The following is a 16,762-nucleotide window of genomic DNA, read 5'->3' as shown; positions in this document are numbered from 1 at the left end:
CGGTGCTCGAGGGAAATTTTTTTTTCCAAGCAATTAAGTTTCGCGATCAATGGGGACGAGTATACCGGGCGAAACGTGCAAAACGATCTAATTATCATTATACCGAAAATCCGTTGTCCCTGTTTCCATAGTTCTATTCAACGGCACTAATTGCAGGTGATTCAGCCACGTTATACTCGTCGTTGAAAACGAAAAAACTCTCCTGCGATGATTCGAAGGTAGTGATGCTTCGAGCAGTTGAGAATGAGTCTTTCTGACGATCAGGGAAAATGGCTCTTTTTTATTCGCAAAATTTCTAGTTCCTGTATAAACCTAGTAGAATTTCCTCGGTTAAGAAAAAATAAGGTAAAAATGGTGATAGCATTTCTTCCTCGGTGATTCGTGAGAAATCTGCAAGAGGTGTGAAGGATTTCATAACTTTTGCATCGGTGCTTCCCTCCAGTAGCTCATAAAGTTATTTGAACGATTTACATCCGCCACGTCGTTGTACCCTGTGAAATCGTGTCACAGTCTTCTGGCAGTGCCATCGAGATCTTAATTTCCGTTCAAAGGGAAGCCGGTGCCGTATAATAAATTCCCTCTGGGTTCGGTATCTCGACGTTACACAGCTGAAGGTTTACGTAAAACACTGGGACACCGTGATACACTTTAACGCACTCCTGAATGCATCTCACGAGTTACGGAGGGACAATTATTATCGGCCCACGACAAAGGGCTAGATCTAACCGTGGCTACCTTTGTCCTCCGTTTCGCCAGAGGAATCCTTTCAAGAGGTCACGAGCAATTTCCCGGCTCGTCCTTCAGCGAAGCTGAACAAAAAAGCGATTTGCATCGTATAAAAGAGCGGCTGATGGAAGGCGCGAATTGTATAAGATAAGGGGTGCCATTAGCGACGCTAGAAACAAGTTTGCCCGTCCAAACTCTCCTGAAAGACGAAAGAATAGAATTTTCTCAGACAATTATGGTATTTCGTATAAACGAACTTCCCAGTGTTTGATCGTCTTAAATGTCTTCTACTCTTAACCCCTTCATGAATATTCGTTTCAAACGATATACAGTGTAGATACAGGTAGATTTTTCAGATATTTTTAGGTTTATACATATATTCATTTATGAGGATGTTATATTGCAGAGAGAAGTTAACTGGAAATTGGTTGGTCGAAGTGGATCTTATTGGAATTGTTTATACAGGGGGTTCGATCGAAAATTCTTGCTATCAACGGAATGCTTCGATATCAAATTTTATTGGCTGGTCCAGCGAAGGTCTAGCCGGCTGGAAAAATACTTTGACTCGTAAAGATCTCTGGTATTCCAGGGAACTGGCATAGTTTTGCCGGTGCGGCTCACCCTATACACTTCTTTACTACTTGAAAGTCCGACCAACACAGTCCGCGACTCCTTAACTATGAAAAACGGTTGAAACTTGCATACCGTGTTTAAAGTTTCGCCAAAGCAATTGAGAATTCTCCGTGAAACTCGCGAGACGTGTACAGTTACGTGTGCATTTTTCGATTTCAAAGGAAGGAAAAGATTCATTTTTCTTCCCCTCGACGTATTAGAAATTCACGATTTTCTTAACAAACTGTTATGAGACTTTGAATTCTTTTCTTCTGAATATTGCCAAAATACGTGATATATTTACAGCAAAATTTTTCATCTTAAGGATCGATTTTTCTCCTCCGTTAGAACACGCCGGGCTGGATATTAAAAACGGTCTACTTGAACTTTATCTTCCGCTCGATCGGGCAATCGACCATCCTCTGCTTTTCGTCCTGCTGAATAAGCCGAGGACGAAGTTAAATAATGATTCCAGGAACAAGACACGCTCGCAGCGAAGCCACACCTTCGAATAATATAACGGCTCTGCCGATGAGCGATGACCCAATAATTTCGGATCGCTGTTCCGTGCAAGATGAGCGTCTTTTACCGTGCAGGATTTTCCGTTCAATCGTGACGGTACTTCCTTTTAAAAATCTGTCCCCAGGAATTCTGGCTCGTTTCCTCCACCAATCGAGACGCTCGTGTACGTTCACCTATTTCCAGGGAACAAGATCCCTGTCTCGTTGCAGAGAACAACAGGCAGGAAAAGAAAGCTGGACCAAAGTGAAGAATGGCTTTCGGCAAGGACAGTCTTGCCATTTATCTTCTGCCAATGGAATTGAATGCTTTCATATCGACGAATAATACGTTTCGTGTTAAATGGTGCTTTAAGAATTGTGTAAATACATTATCGTTTCGTAATGGTTTCCGAGGTACTCTGTCATTTTTCAGAGAAATTCTGGATTTTTATTACTCGCAAAAGAAAAATTGCTCATTTTCGGTATCGATAGGTATCAGAGTTGATCATTGTTCAAATTGTCTTTTCTATATAGAATTATTAAATCATCAGCCCTCTAATAAAAGATGCGATTAGAATGTTAAAAGCGTACAGGGAAATACGATACATTGAAGAAAATTTAACTGCAATTTCTCGGAATAATTGTTCGAAGGGTAATTAACTTTAGCTAGAAAATCATCGAGCTTTGTACACAAAGCAATAGTATTTTAATTTCCCAAGTCAATTAAAAATCTATAATCGTTTGTTCCGCTCGTAACTCCGTCGTTTCACCTTTCAATCGGGGAATAAATTCATCCTGGACAAACACGAGAGCCGACAGAGCGCGGTCGACAAAGTGCGAAAATCGATTTTCCATACCCCCCCCTTCCACTCGCTCTTCCTGCGGACGAAAACTTCCGCCCTTTAAAGAGTCTCATTATTTTCCTGCCAGGAACGATCGTTCCTAGTCGAATTCGACCACCCTACCGCTCTCCTCTTTCTCTCCCCTCTGCTCGTCGACGGGGATGGTGATCGAGGGACGAGAGTCGAGGGTGGACGAGATTGATAAATTATCGGCTTGAAAAATGCAAAACCGATACTCCAACAACCCACCGCTTGGCTACCTGATATATACAGGGTGTTCGTTAAGCTTCTAGCCAAATTGATACACTAGTCATAGGAGAATAAAAATTGGTTTCTCCAAATTTCTATCCCAAAACGCAATAATTTATTCTGTACTCGAACCTTGTTTAAATATTTAGATCTTTATTTTCTATTTAGACTTAGGATTTTTTTGAATCAGGATGATTAAATTTTACACATGATTGCAACTTTTGAAGATACCCTGTATACACGATACGCGTCATCTAAGGTCCTACATCTACACGTATACGTGTGTTATGCATCGGTAGATGTAAGCTTACTATACGCGGTGAATTCAGGTGGACTCGTGTTCTCCACATAAATTTCAAAGCGATGCCACGTCGGCTGTCATACGGAGGCACGGTTTGAAAAACTGCAACCTGTATCACGAGTGCATATCCTTCATTTTCGCCCAGCTATCCGCCATGTTGGCGTGGTTAAAATGTCGACGAACGGGAGCGTAACGACAGCCCCGTGTTCGTGTACCGTGAATTAAAATGTTATTGCCGAATTTTCGCTGGTCGAGGCGAAGCGTGCTTGAAAAGTTTGCCACGTTTCACTGACGCTGCTCGCTTTGATGTTTTAACGTTGCTTCTGAAATTCTCTATTTTCGAGACGACGCTGTTGTTTAGGTCTCTGGTGAAACTGAAACGTCGAAAAAAAAATTTCTCAGATACGGTCAGTTATTATTATAGAGTATGAGAAAAATTAAATAAAGAAGGATATGAAATTTATAAATTAAAAATTCTAATGCTTCGAAATTCTTTATCATTGATTTATATAATTTGATTCTTTAGCGTTTCATTTGATTAATAAACTGATATCGGTAGAACAGTGATAAATGATAAGCAAGAGCAACAGAAAAACCGCTTGTGTACCGGGAAAATGAGTTTTCGTTCGGTAAAATAAAGCGTTCCCCGGTCGTGAACCGACGGAAAAACATAAATTTCATGGCAATTTATACAAATTAGCGGGAACCATTAACAACGGTAGAGAACAGCGTCGGTTCTACTCGGCTATTTTATAAATCAGCGTATCTCTGAGCTTTCAATCCTCGGGTGTACACCCCGAAACCACCACCCCTCTTCCACACCTCTACACGTTTCCGCGTTCAATTTACTTTTTGTTTCGCCTTTCACGTTACCGAACTTTTACCAGTTCCAACCGAATTTCACTGTGAATCCTGTTTATAACAATAACCGACGCGTGTAACGAATTACACGATGGCTGCTGGGAAAAAGTTTAACGAATTTCACCTGAACAATTTTTTAAAATTTTTTATTGCTTTTGATTCGCTGAAGTTATCGCGATGATTCTGATTTACCATTACAACAGAGAACTGAAATAAGGCAAACTTTAACAGAGAAAAATCGAAAGGTAATTTTGAATATTATCTAGAGTTAAATAATTCTGTTCGCGTCAAATTTTTCCAAATATCACCGGTTTCCTTCCGTTTTCAAAGAAAGAAATGGAGCAAGCCGAACGAATCGATGAGAGAATTATCAAAGATAGAATTGAAAAGCTTCATCGATACCGTTCTTCCGTATTGTTGATACATTATGAACGTATCAGTGACGTATCAGAACTCTTGATTCCGAGTTCTTCTCTGCTATTCAGAGCAGCAGAAGATACTAACAAGTTGTAAGCTTCTTTTGGTTCGCGTGCATCGATACAGCGAAGCGGAAGATATCAAAGATGGTTTGTTGTTCCATTGTGGATACCACATTCACATCCGTCAGTTCTTTATTACCGTTCGATCGTTCAAAAATAACTATCTTTTCAAAATTTAAGTAACGAAATGTAAGGTATTTATAAAATACAAATGTGGTTAAGGCGCTCTAACCCCTTAAATGGTAAACGTAAATGAATAGAGAATTACGCGCAAGAGACGATTACAAAGAAGAAAGAGAGGCCTTTGTGCTTGAGAATAAAATATAACGTGGAATTCACTAACGAGAGAGAGCTTACATTGTGGTGAATAAAAACTCTGTAGGTAGAATAATACTTTCAGTAGTATAAGTAAAAGATTACAGAGAACGAGGACGGAGAGCGCCAGTAGTATAAGTAAACGATTACAGAGGCGAGGATGAAGAGCGTCAGTAGTATAAGTAAACGATTACAGAGGCGAGGATGGAGAGCGTCAGTAGTACAAGTAGACGATTTCAGAGACAAGTGATTTAAAAAATCTCGATTCTTTTCCATTCTCACTTTTTACAGCGTTTAACAAACGGTGTAAACGCAGATGAACGTGATCGATCAGGGCAGTAAAAGTACACCAATCAAAGCTGTTATCGCGGGAATACACTCAGCCAGTGTTTATCAAAATTACCCATGATTCACCAGGCAAATCGGTCGCGTAAGCATAAACGAGAGTTTTAGAGTTATCTTCTCTCTGGTAGGTCGTAACGATGAGTTACGAGAGGGTCGATATCGGTGTGTACACAGATCGTTGTACAGGAAACACGGTCCAATAGAAAGACGAGAAAACCGCTTCATCGAGCACGAAGGAAAATCGAATTACATCGCGTTTGCTACGATTCGTTTATCGCCTTCGAATGCACCTTTCTTGACGGTACATTCGACCGAGAGCACACCCTCTCTTTTGTCCGACTATTCCGTGTTGTGCTCGGCATTCGATATGAATCCGTAAAGATCGACTCCTGGACAATAAGGAGATAAGAAAAGAGATTTTTAAGAAACGTTAAAAAATACTCCATCGTTAGTAAATTCAAATATATATTTTATTTTAGAATCGTTTTGTATGTCTGACCCTTTAATGGTTTACTTATACTACTTGCAGAATTACTCGCGAGGAGTAAATTGAAGTACAAACATTCTTCATTTTAATTTCATTAAACAATTACCATTTAATTAAGTCTGGAATAATGTTTGTACGGATTTTAAGCAGTACACTCCGGAAGTTAGAACATATCCAAATTCTTGAGAAAATCTGCATCTCGCGAAGAAAATATGAAACTCCGTAGCTATTTATCGCGTCGCAATTTAAATCCGTTCTGTAGTTTCTAACTAAATAACAATGGCACTTGGAGCCCGTAGAAAGTAAAACGAATCCTGTTGAATTTTCACGGAGATATTCTTGGAAATTGAACATCTCATCGTTGATTAGTTTAAAACTGATAGAAGTTAGCTTGACAACGATCGAAATCAATTATTCAAATAGTTTGAACGTTGTTTCGTGTATCGCTTGAATGCAATCGGTTTCTGTCGATGTTTCTATCGTTGGATGTAATTGCAAATATTGATGTTGCTATCGAGTACAATTGAAATATCGAGAAATCTGATCGACCCAACCGTTAAAGCACTTTTAAAAATACCAATTTATAAAATATCGATAAAAATAGAGGTATTTAAAAAGAAATTTATATACAATCAATAAAACAATACTTCTAGCAATTTTATACTCGTCGAATTATTATACTTTCGTTTGTACTATACTCTCAATTACACTGCAATTCATGTAATCATTGAACGATTACATATCTCCTAATTAGACTTCTCGTAAAATGCTTTAGACACTTCATTCAAATTTCGATACAGGATTTTATTGAAAGTTGAATTCATGCTACGGAATCCTCTTGTTCAACGCGTAAGAGAAACTTCCACGACGAACTGTCTTTATTATCTTTAAGTTATTCCGGCAGTCGTTCTCTTAGTACAGCCCGTTGTATAATTAACAAACAGCAACGACGTCGGGAACGGTATAAACAGGGCAGTTGCAAATTCACCGAGCCAAACCGTTGCCAGTTGCGTGTTGAATCTTAAAAGACTGCGGTCGAGCTATGCCGCAGAGGAATCTATGTCGAATGTTAACCACTGTTTGCCGGTTTAATTTGACGCACTGTGTTTCGGTAGGTAGGGTAGTTTATTTGGGTGAATTGAGTGTACTCGCGTAAGGAGAAGGAGATGGCCGAAAACGCGAGCATACCATGGCAGGTATAGCTGCTCATTAAAATAGTTAAGCTCTATTACGAGGCGATTAGGTTCGCGACACCCTGAAGCAGCACACCCTATTGTACATCAACGCTGTCTCCGAGGTAGCTGATAATAACGGCTGGATGTCGCCCTGGAAGTTTAGCGATGCTGCAGCTGCGAGCTATATTACGTCGGATCCGTTGATGGATCTTTACTGCAGCTTGCTAGGTTCCCTCGTTATTTTAAAGAAAAATTTCAGCCATTAAAATTTTTAATGTATCAATTCGTTAATGGTATCTGACACATTCAAGCCCACTAAAATGCAGCATTGTTATGGGTAGATATACCTAAGCGGAACCCTTCGCCTCAAAAGAAATTTGATTAGAAGAAAAAAAAATTAAACGATGCAATTAAATGCGATATCGTTAAGTTTCCCAAGCGGTCCAGGTTCCATGGAGTTGATCGCCGCAATTGACAGAGTTTTTGCGGGGTCAGAACAGTGGTGGTCGGTCGACGAGTATACAAGAGCCTCCGGTTCGCAACAAAAACGAGGAAAAGCGAGCGAAGCGTAACTGTTGGCGTTCGCGCTCGGTGTCAGGCCGCAACAAAACCGATGCCTCGAAAACAGTCTCGCCTAAAGTGAGCGATGAAACAAACACACAACAGTTCCGCTGATAACGACCGTCCTGAAACAAAATACTCGCCGTAGCGCGGGAATACCACAGACCACTTTCAGCTGTCTCCACCATCCGACGACTCTATTCACTTCTATTTTCTCTCTTCTTCTTCATTCACCTGTAATTTCTGTACAGTGACGACCATTCGCCGAACTGAATTTACGCTCTACTCCCTCCTATGATGAAAAATGAGTGCAATGAGTTTTCCTCAATTTTCCTTGCTTAAGCTTGTTTCTTCCGGTCTTCTTTGTTATTTCATAACAATCTTCCACTTGACATTTTTCACCATTGAGGCTCGATAACTTCCTGTTTCTTAGAATAATCCTAGGTTGTATCATGATAATAGTCAACGATATAAATTAATTATGTTATGGATTAAATTGTTTTAACATAGATAGTCATTGAAGCTTGAAGGATAAAGTGAGAAGTAGGGAACTGCAAATGGTAGGACCATTTTAGAGTTCTGACATAATTGTGTTAGAGGTAGAGGAGTTGTAAAGTTTGTAACTGAATTGTGGGTTTTTGGAAAATCGAGGTAAATGGAACGTTACAAGAGCTTATGATAGTTTGTTAGAAACTAGTATCTCTGTTGAAACAATATTTTAATTTTTCTTATAATTATACAAAATTAATGTTAATATAATACAACTATAACAAGTTAGATTTCTATTCTTAATGTTTGGAGCATTAAAAAAATTACTTGAACAATCAATAAATTCATTAGGGCAACAGAACCTCTAATTACTCTGAACAGTGTATTATAAAAGTTTGTGACTATCATATTATTTGACGATAAAGCAGAAATTTTGATATAAACAGTAGGTAAAGTTGTTAACAGGTAGTACACAGTGGTGTGTTTTTTTTTACAATTTTAATTAAAATTAAAGTTTTCGCTCGTGTTGTACGGAACTTAATTGAAAATGTTTTCGAAACGCTTGTGTTAGCTGAATTAGCGGCCAAGCTAACTTTAATGTTTTCCAGTTGTAGAAATATTTTCCTAAGCAAAGTTTACCTATTTAATATGGAACGAAGTCCTGCACGTTTGAGCATCGTTAGAAGCTTGTCATAACCATTTCAATTATACTTGAAAATCATTTGCACGTTAGTACTTCTAATTATTGTACGTGTATTCTCTTCGTACATTAGTGGACGTAATAAATTTTACTTTTCCTATTGAAGTTATATTTTTCACAGAATACATTACAAAAGCACTGAAAGTGAAGTAAAAATATTTTTCTCTAAAAATATGCAAATCTTCCTTAGATGAAATATTGTTTCAAGTCTCATGGTTTCGCTAGGGTTTTGCAAGGTTGCCTTGATTTCTTTAGAATTTTTTCAAAGGAAGGTACCGCTGTTCATCAGTTGCTATGCTCTTTCAACGTACTGCTTTTCAGATATTTCTGGGTCTGCAGGATTTAAGGCGCAGCCCAAGCTTGTCGAGTGTGTCCTTACGATTGTTATTTCACGACCGTCCAAAGCAATCGTATTCTTGTTATTTCAGGACCTTCGCTCTTCCTAGCTTTGTCTCTGTAGAAAATCTCGCCATATTTCAACCGTGGAAATCTGTGCTACAGACACGGATATTTTCCTTTTAAAATTAGGACAGAAACGAAACAAGCTGTCGTTCAGATTTTCATTTCATAAATAATTTCTCCAGACTGTTGCAAAATATGATACAAAATATTAATTATTTCTTTCTGAGAATTTCTCTGATGATTCGGATTGTATAATTAATCAATTCCGCGTATTCTGTTAATTACCAAAGTCCGCTTAACACGTGCCTAGTGTATACACGATCGAACATGGTAAACGCTTTAATCCTTGGTAGCATGGCTTCAAACACATCAGATCATTTAGCAGGTTGTATTCACAGGTGATCGCGTTGATCTTACAGGGATCACTTACACGGGCGTGAATTTAATAGACCCATCGAAAATTATCAAAAGCCTGTGTTGAAAACTTTTAATTACTAGGTTGTTCAATGATGCCATGTATGTCTAAGTAAAATCATTACAGAATCAAATAGGATGCATGAAAAATTGGAATTTTTTTCTTTTTTTTCCACACGAGTACATAAACTTGAAATCAGAATTAATGAAGTAAACAAGGGATGAAGGTAAACAATACTGTCGACTAAACTAGAAACTGAGATTAATGAAGTAAACAGACAGCAAAGGTAAACTGTAATAGACAACGTTAGAAGCTACAGGGTATCATAATCCATTTGTGTGAGGTACTAACCTCCTCGTTTAAGTTGATAAAAAATATCTTTGCTGATTTTTGTAGCTTGCAATTTTTATTGTTATTTATCTTTCTTAAAAATTTATCAAACTTTTGTGGCAGAACTTAATCTATTATCCATTATTTGGAAATTTAAAAAGGTATATGAAATGCAATGTCTCTTCATAGTCCGCCATCCGAGGATCGATATTATTGATCACAGAGTCCTGTTAATCAGAATAATAAACTACACCGCAGAAATTGTACTGTGGTTGAACTATCAATTATTAATGGTAATTGTGTGGTAATTAATGATGTAGTTGTTCTCTGATACAGTCGGTAGTTAGAATTTATTTCACTGAGTTACATATTACGTTCTCTAAGCTAGGTTCGATAATATCTTAAGATTCATTATAATTCATAAGCTATTATTTACAATTCTTTATACAATTATGAATTTATCAGAGTATTCGAAATAATCTAGTACTTCTATATTCAAAGAAAACTTTGTTCGATCGATGTTACGTAAAAGTTAATGAAGAAGTAATCGTGGAACGAGGAGGAAAAGTTTTGAAATTCTTTCGCAAAGGTAAGCAAAAATTACCCGATGAAGTCTCTGATGTTTGCACAACTTTAGATTACTGCTTCGAAAATATAAGCCCCGACATATTGGATAAAGTTTGCCAGTGTTAAGGTTTCAGAATGCAAATTCCACGAAACTATTTATTGCTGAAATATACGAGGAAACTAAATTCGATCCTCGGATAAATAATTTACCCTACTTTCCATTAATTTCACTCAAAATCATCAGAAGTTTTCATTAAATCAAAATTTGCGATCGTTATGATCCACTTATGGAAAGTGAAACGATTACACGTGAATCTGAAACGACAATGCTGAAACGGCATAATGAAAAAGAGTGGCTGGACACTTGTCACACCCGTACAAATAAGGAGTAATGTATGGATGGGAGCGGTTGAACCGGAGGATTAGCGTGTACCATTTCACGCTTTCTCCAACGTCCACGGTAGCGGAATGCAAAATACATTGACCTGTAAATCATGCGATAGGAATGGACGGTGGTAATTCATCGGTCGCGGTGTCGCGCGACGTAAATCGAGGAAGATTGTGACAATGATTCAGCGCAGCTTTATGGCTAGCAGTGTAATTAAGTCGCATCCGACGGCTATTACACATGCTGAACGAATTCGCGTTTAACACCGGCTATTTCTAATTATTATAGATCCATTTGTCAATTCATTTTTCTGCTGACGTTCGATGACTTGATTTTTATTAACCGATCATTTTTTTGATGATTTTTCAGATCGCTGTCGTAGCTGCATGCAGGGAGGATTAATGGACTGGCGGAATGGTAAGTTTGCAAGGTTTTTAATTTCGCGAAGTAACGAGGCTTTAATTCATAAAGGGTCGCCTCCAACTGGCTGGGACTTTAACGAGGACATTAAAGTGGTTTCGAGCCATGCCGGAACTAGTAGTACGCGTTACCTCCTTCGGAAAGCCTGTCGCCCGTTAAACATTGCGTGAAGGAATTTCTTTTTTTTTCTGTTTTTCAACCGTGACCAACGAACTCCTTTAATTTTGCATAATGAAACGCGTCGACTGTCGCTTCGAATTAAAACCATTCTCGCGTTATTTCATGAATCATTAACGATTTCACCTCTGTTTAAAAAATTTAACAATTATATAATGTTTTGAAAGTTTTTATTATACGAGAAGAGATACTTTTTAATTTTTCGTTATAGTTTTCGCGAGATAAAAATTTCCAGCAGGGCCATTCTGTTGGCTTTACGCTCGCGTTAATCAATGTATGCGCAAGCATGACGCGCATTAATGAAGAAATTTATATTCACTAGGAAGGGCGTTACTTTGAGAAAGCAAGAATTACGATCCGTCGTTAGTAGTTTTAAGTAGGTTAATTTCTGGACCTCGAAGTTACCTTCAACTTGCATGGATAGCTTTCATCAAACTTCTTGTCACGAGTCCATAATCATTTTGCGAATATAATAAGGGAATATTTCATTCGGTCCATGCTGAAAATAAGTTTTATTAAATACAGTAATCAGAAATTTTTATTTTTATATAAATTTCGTTTAATTAATCTCATCGTAAATAATTTTGCTTCTTGATTTGCCTTTTTTTTTAATTCTCTGCAGCATCTCAAAGAAAAATTGGAGATAAATTTTCTTCGAAATTAAGATGTTCCACTCGCGTTTACGTTGTACTGGAAACAAAGACTCAGCTTTCAACGTTCAGCGATTGTAAATTTTCCGCTTTGAAGACAGCAAAGCTTTTAACTCGAGTTTAATCGCAAACAATATTTCTTTGACAGAGTCTTGTAAACGTAATAAGCCTCGTTGCTTCTCTGAAGGACGTCGTGTTTATGCATGCTATCGATGTCACGTTAATTTTCATTTTTCCTCTTGCATGAAGTTAAACTTTCGTAGAAAATGTGGTATTTAATTTTTAAATTAATTTCCATTCAGATCAAATCAAATGGAAATCTTGGTATTTGCCAATGCTGGTCAAAATTTATTAATGATTATCGTCATTAATTATCTTGTAACGTGGTATTCCCAGATGATCCTCTAAATTGCCAATTGTTATATATTAGCGACACTAACTTCTCCCAAGGGTTGAAGGGGATGTCGAATATCCGTATGGACGTTACAATATCTTGTCGATGCATTTCCGTTCCCATTATTTACACTTTGCCTGGATATCCGATGGCTGAAGTGAAGGAACATGCGACATTTTTGCATTTGAAGCATCAAAATTGAGACAAATTTACGTTTGGATTTCTGCAACTATAAATTTCCATTATTATACAAAATGTAGATTTTTGTTTATTTTAAAAAGAGAGACAAATAACAGATAAATTAAAGAAACAAGAATAGGTGGTTATTGGAAGTTAGAATTACTTTATATTGCACATTTTTTATATTAAAAATGGTAGAATATTTTATGAGAAACTAAAGTTACATGAAAATTTTTTAAGAGAACAGTGTGTTGTCAATAATAATTATTATTCCATCGCATATTCAGTAATATCGACAAGATATATCGATTATCCGAAAGTTCCTCGAAACTTGATCCATATCTCTCATTCCATGTTTTCAAGTGCATGCTTCTAATTAATTTCAATCAACGCTCACAATAGAAGCTCGTTTATTAGGAAACGTTATCTTCAGCCTCTCATCGCGGAAGTAGCAGTTGAAATTACACGCAGCGTTGGCAATTACAAGGGTTAAGACGTTTCCCCTAACGGAATTCCTCCGGTTCAAGTTGTGTTCGGTAGGAAGCAACCCCTTAAAGCCGATGAGCGACGACGTTCGGTCCTTCCGGTGTTGACTCGACGTTATCTGCTCGCTCTTTCTTCTATTCTCACCCTTATCATCTACGTTTCTTACATTCGTCCTTTCTTTTCCCTTCAACGTTTTATTCGACTGCCTCTTTCTCCTTCTACCTACACCGGAAGTACGGTCCGGGTTGACCCAGATCCGCCGACAATGGGCGCACTCAACTGGCCGCGTGGTTGCGGCAAAAGTTGCCTGCTTTTGGCCTCGATTTTTCAAACTGCCTTCCTTTTCATCATCCCTGCCCTTCGTTCTTCATCTCTATGGTCAACTCCTGCTTTTTTTTTTTTGTTCAATAATTTTGTGCAATTTCGATTGCTTTCATTTGGGAAGCTTCTACTTTAAACTCATTCATTCTGCTGAAAGAAGATTTAAGTCCATGGCGTTAGCCACTGGGGAAATGATACACTTGGAATTAGAGGAACAAAACCCTTGTTATACTTCGCAGTTTACAATTTTTGCATTTACCATTACACTGGAAGTCGTACGATCTCTCCAAAATTACAGCTAATATTAATATTACAGTAGTCTCTCGTTATATTGCCGCGGTGAGGGTAAATTTAAGTTTCCGCAGTAGTACTAGTCAATATCTAGTCAGCCACGTAATCAAACAAATTATTAAGGATATTCAAAATCAATTTTTCACAATACAATGCTTCAGTTTGCTATATAATATCGTTGGTGCAATTTTAATGATCTCACTTTTATAATTTTTTAAATTCTAAATGAAGAAATATACTCCTGTACATTAAAACGATTTATTCTCAGCATAAAATTCTGAATCCTTGTTACGTTTTATAAGAAGCATACTTTTTCTCGTTTACCTTGGTGCTAAGAACATTTATACCTAATGTAAGCTAACACGCCAGCGGAAACGTTGGTAACCGTCTAATAAAACAAGGAAATCGACGATACAGCTTCATACCATACCGTTAAACTTCTACGGAATCTGGAAGAAGGAAATCGCGAGGATTTCATGGTTATACATCAGCACGTCAGACACTTAACATCTCTGCGCTCTGAATTACCTTCCTCTTCTCTTCATCTCGTGTTTTTCCTCTCGCTATTCCATTTCTCTATGCTTCCCTTTGCTTGCTTCCCGTTTCCTTTTTCTCTTCTCTTTTCTTTCTATCTATCTTCGTTTTTCCACCTTTCAGTCTTTCGTATATTCATCTTTTTATCTTATTTGTTCTTCCGTTTTAATCCTCTTCTTGCCTGATGTGTTCATCTTTTCATTCTGTACAGTCCCGGAGAAAATGACCGAAGGATAATTTCGAATTTTCTAATTATCACAAATGATGAAATATTTTCTCACTTCGTGCGATTGTAAGAATTTTTGAATTTCCCTTGAATTATTATAACGGAAATGGCAGAAGCAGACGAGGTTGGTTCCCTTATCAGTCGGATCCTCTGCTTCCATCCTCTTATCGGTCCTCTTGGCGCGTTTCGACTGTCGTCGAATTAAATTTCAGGTAATGCACCGTAAATTGGGCCTCCGTTCGCCGACGCGTTCGTTCGACGACGCAAATTTATCATTCCATTAATTTGACATTTAATTTTGCCGCGATAACGTCACACCGTCGTGCCACCCGCCCATGGCTGACGCGTCCACTTTTGAATTATTCCCAGTGAATTTGTCGCTGACTATATTCGCGATTCCGCTCGTTATCGATGTAACCGGCTCCTGATTTATCTTGATCCCCCTCATTTCTCATTACAATATGCCCTGAGAAATTTTTCGAAACTCTGTTATACATCAAAGGGGAAATTTCGAAATGAAAGTTCAAAATTAATTATGTCTAATATTTGTTTAACTTTTCGGATGAATATTGTAATTTGACATTGTAATTATAATAGGGTCTGTCGCAGTTTAAAAACTAGGATCGCGTGTTCATTACGTGAAATTCGGAGTATATTAATACAGTTTCATATTTAACTTTCAGGAACTTTGAATGCAAAAGCTTTGTGCTGAAAACTAGTTCACGTGCATGAGAAAGGGGAAAAATGCATGTGAAATTATTTTAATATTCGTTTCGAAATAGGAATACTAAAAAACTCTTGATTATGCGGGAAAGAAGGTTATATGCAAAATTGTTTTTCAGAAAGGGAAGGGATGTGATATTAAATTCTTTTTAGATAGAAATAATAGCAGTTTTGGCATACTGAAATTTTTACATAGAACTCATGAATTCTAAATTTTGTTAAGGGATAAACTTCTGAATAGTGTAGACAAAATGAGTATAAAATGTTTGTTAGTTCGCCGGTTCATTGTCAGTCTAATTAAGCCTTTAATCGTAAACGAGGCAAGACTGTTACTATAGAAGGATCAGCTTGAAACCGAATGGTAGAGAATTGCAAACGCTGGAAAGAGCAAGCAGAGCTCCTTGCTAGCTCGATACGTTGCTGGCACTGCAGTCGAAGAGGCTACGACATTCCGTGTGCGGAATTGTTCGTGCCGCTAGGCGGAACTCCAGCGACCGGAAGCACGTCCCCGTGAAATGATCACCACGATTCGAGACGTGAGTCGGGAACCGAGGAGAAGCTACGTCCTTTGGCTGTTCTTCCTGCGGGCGTTTCTTAAATTTTCCTTCCGCCCCTTTCGTCTGTCAATGTTCGTTCGACTTTATCGCTACCAATGTGGCCTCTTTCTGCCAAACAAAACTTTACTAAGAATTCTCTTGTCCAGCGAAATCTCCTTCACACAGTTCAATTAAATAAATTCCCTGCCGTTGGAAATTGACTTTTATCTTTAGAAATCTTTCTAGAAATATTCATTAACTTTTTTCAAAAGGTTTCCAGAATTAATTCTTTTGTTAGTTTTTAATATTCAGACTGGTTCAATGGATGCCAATTAAAAATTTAAATTTAGTTGTACCTTATATTTCATTAAATTCGAGAGTAAATGAATAATTGTGAAATTTCACGTGATTTATTAAAATTGTACATTTGTTTGCAGACATCGTATAATATTATCTTTATAATATTTGTTATTGAAATTATACCTTCGTAAAATTCATCATAAACGTGTACACATCCAATTGGACTGGAAATTAAATATAAAAATATTACAAATTGCAGTGCAAAATTAATTCTAAATTGTGTGTATACTGGAAAAGAGGAAAATTCATATTTTCTTGTTGATTTCATGAATTCACTGAAAAGAATAATTCAAAAAAATGAATATACGAAACTTGACACTAAATGCAAAAATCTGCGTGTAATTAGTTAATTTAACCAAGAGCAGTCGAAAATACCGTGAAACAATTGAAATGTTTAATTGGGCGAGAATTTTTCACATAACGAACACTTTTGTCCCGAGAGGAATTTTCCCATAGGCATAAATATTTGTGTTTTTCACGGCACGAATGAAAATTTGAAAATTTACCGATTTTAGGGTGCATCAGTGCGTAGAGCTGTGCATTGCAAATCCACCCGAAGTTTCATCCGTGAAATTTAAATTTTGATTAAACGTTTACCTGCTCGTGAAGCAATGAAATGAAGTCCTACTACGTATGTACATATGTACCATTGAAAATACGATATTTCAATTAACATTTATTACGCCCCCGCCCAGATGAGTGCAGCTGATAATTTTGAAA

The 16,762-nt window shown here is 37.5% G+C and overlaps 1 protein-coding gene across 5 annotated transcripts in view; it reads left to right on the top strand.

Annotated features, from left to right (window-relative positions):
- The window catches only part of LOC114871724 (TWiK family of potassium channels protein 9-like), a 176,960-nt gene that overhangs the window by 56,412 nt on the left and 103,786 nt on the right, over positions 1–16,762 (top strand). For all 5 annotated transcript variants that reach the window (XM_046288107.1, XM_046288106.1, XM_046288105.1 and 2 more), the window contains one exon: positions 11,114–11,161. The gene's annotated coding sequence lies outside the window, so the exon portion shown is untranslated. The remainder of the gene's footprint in view (positions 1–11,113; positions 11,162–16,762) is intronic.

This window comes from Osmia bicornis, chromosome 12 (genome assembly GCF_907164935.1).
Source record: "Osmia bicornis bicornis chromosome 12, iOsmBic2.1, whole genome shotgun sequence".
NCBI lineage: Eukaryota > Metazoa > Arthropoda > Insecta > Hymenoptera > Megachilidae > Osmia > Osmia bicornis.
Note: the sequence above shows the minus strand (reverse complement) of the source record. Positions and strands in the feature narration are given on the sequence as shown.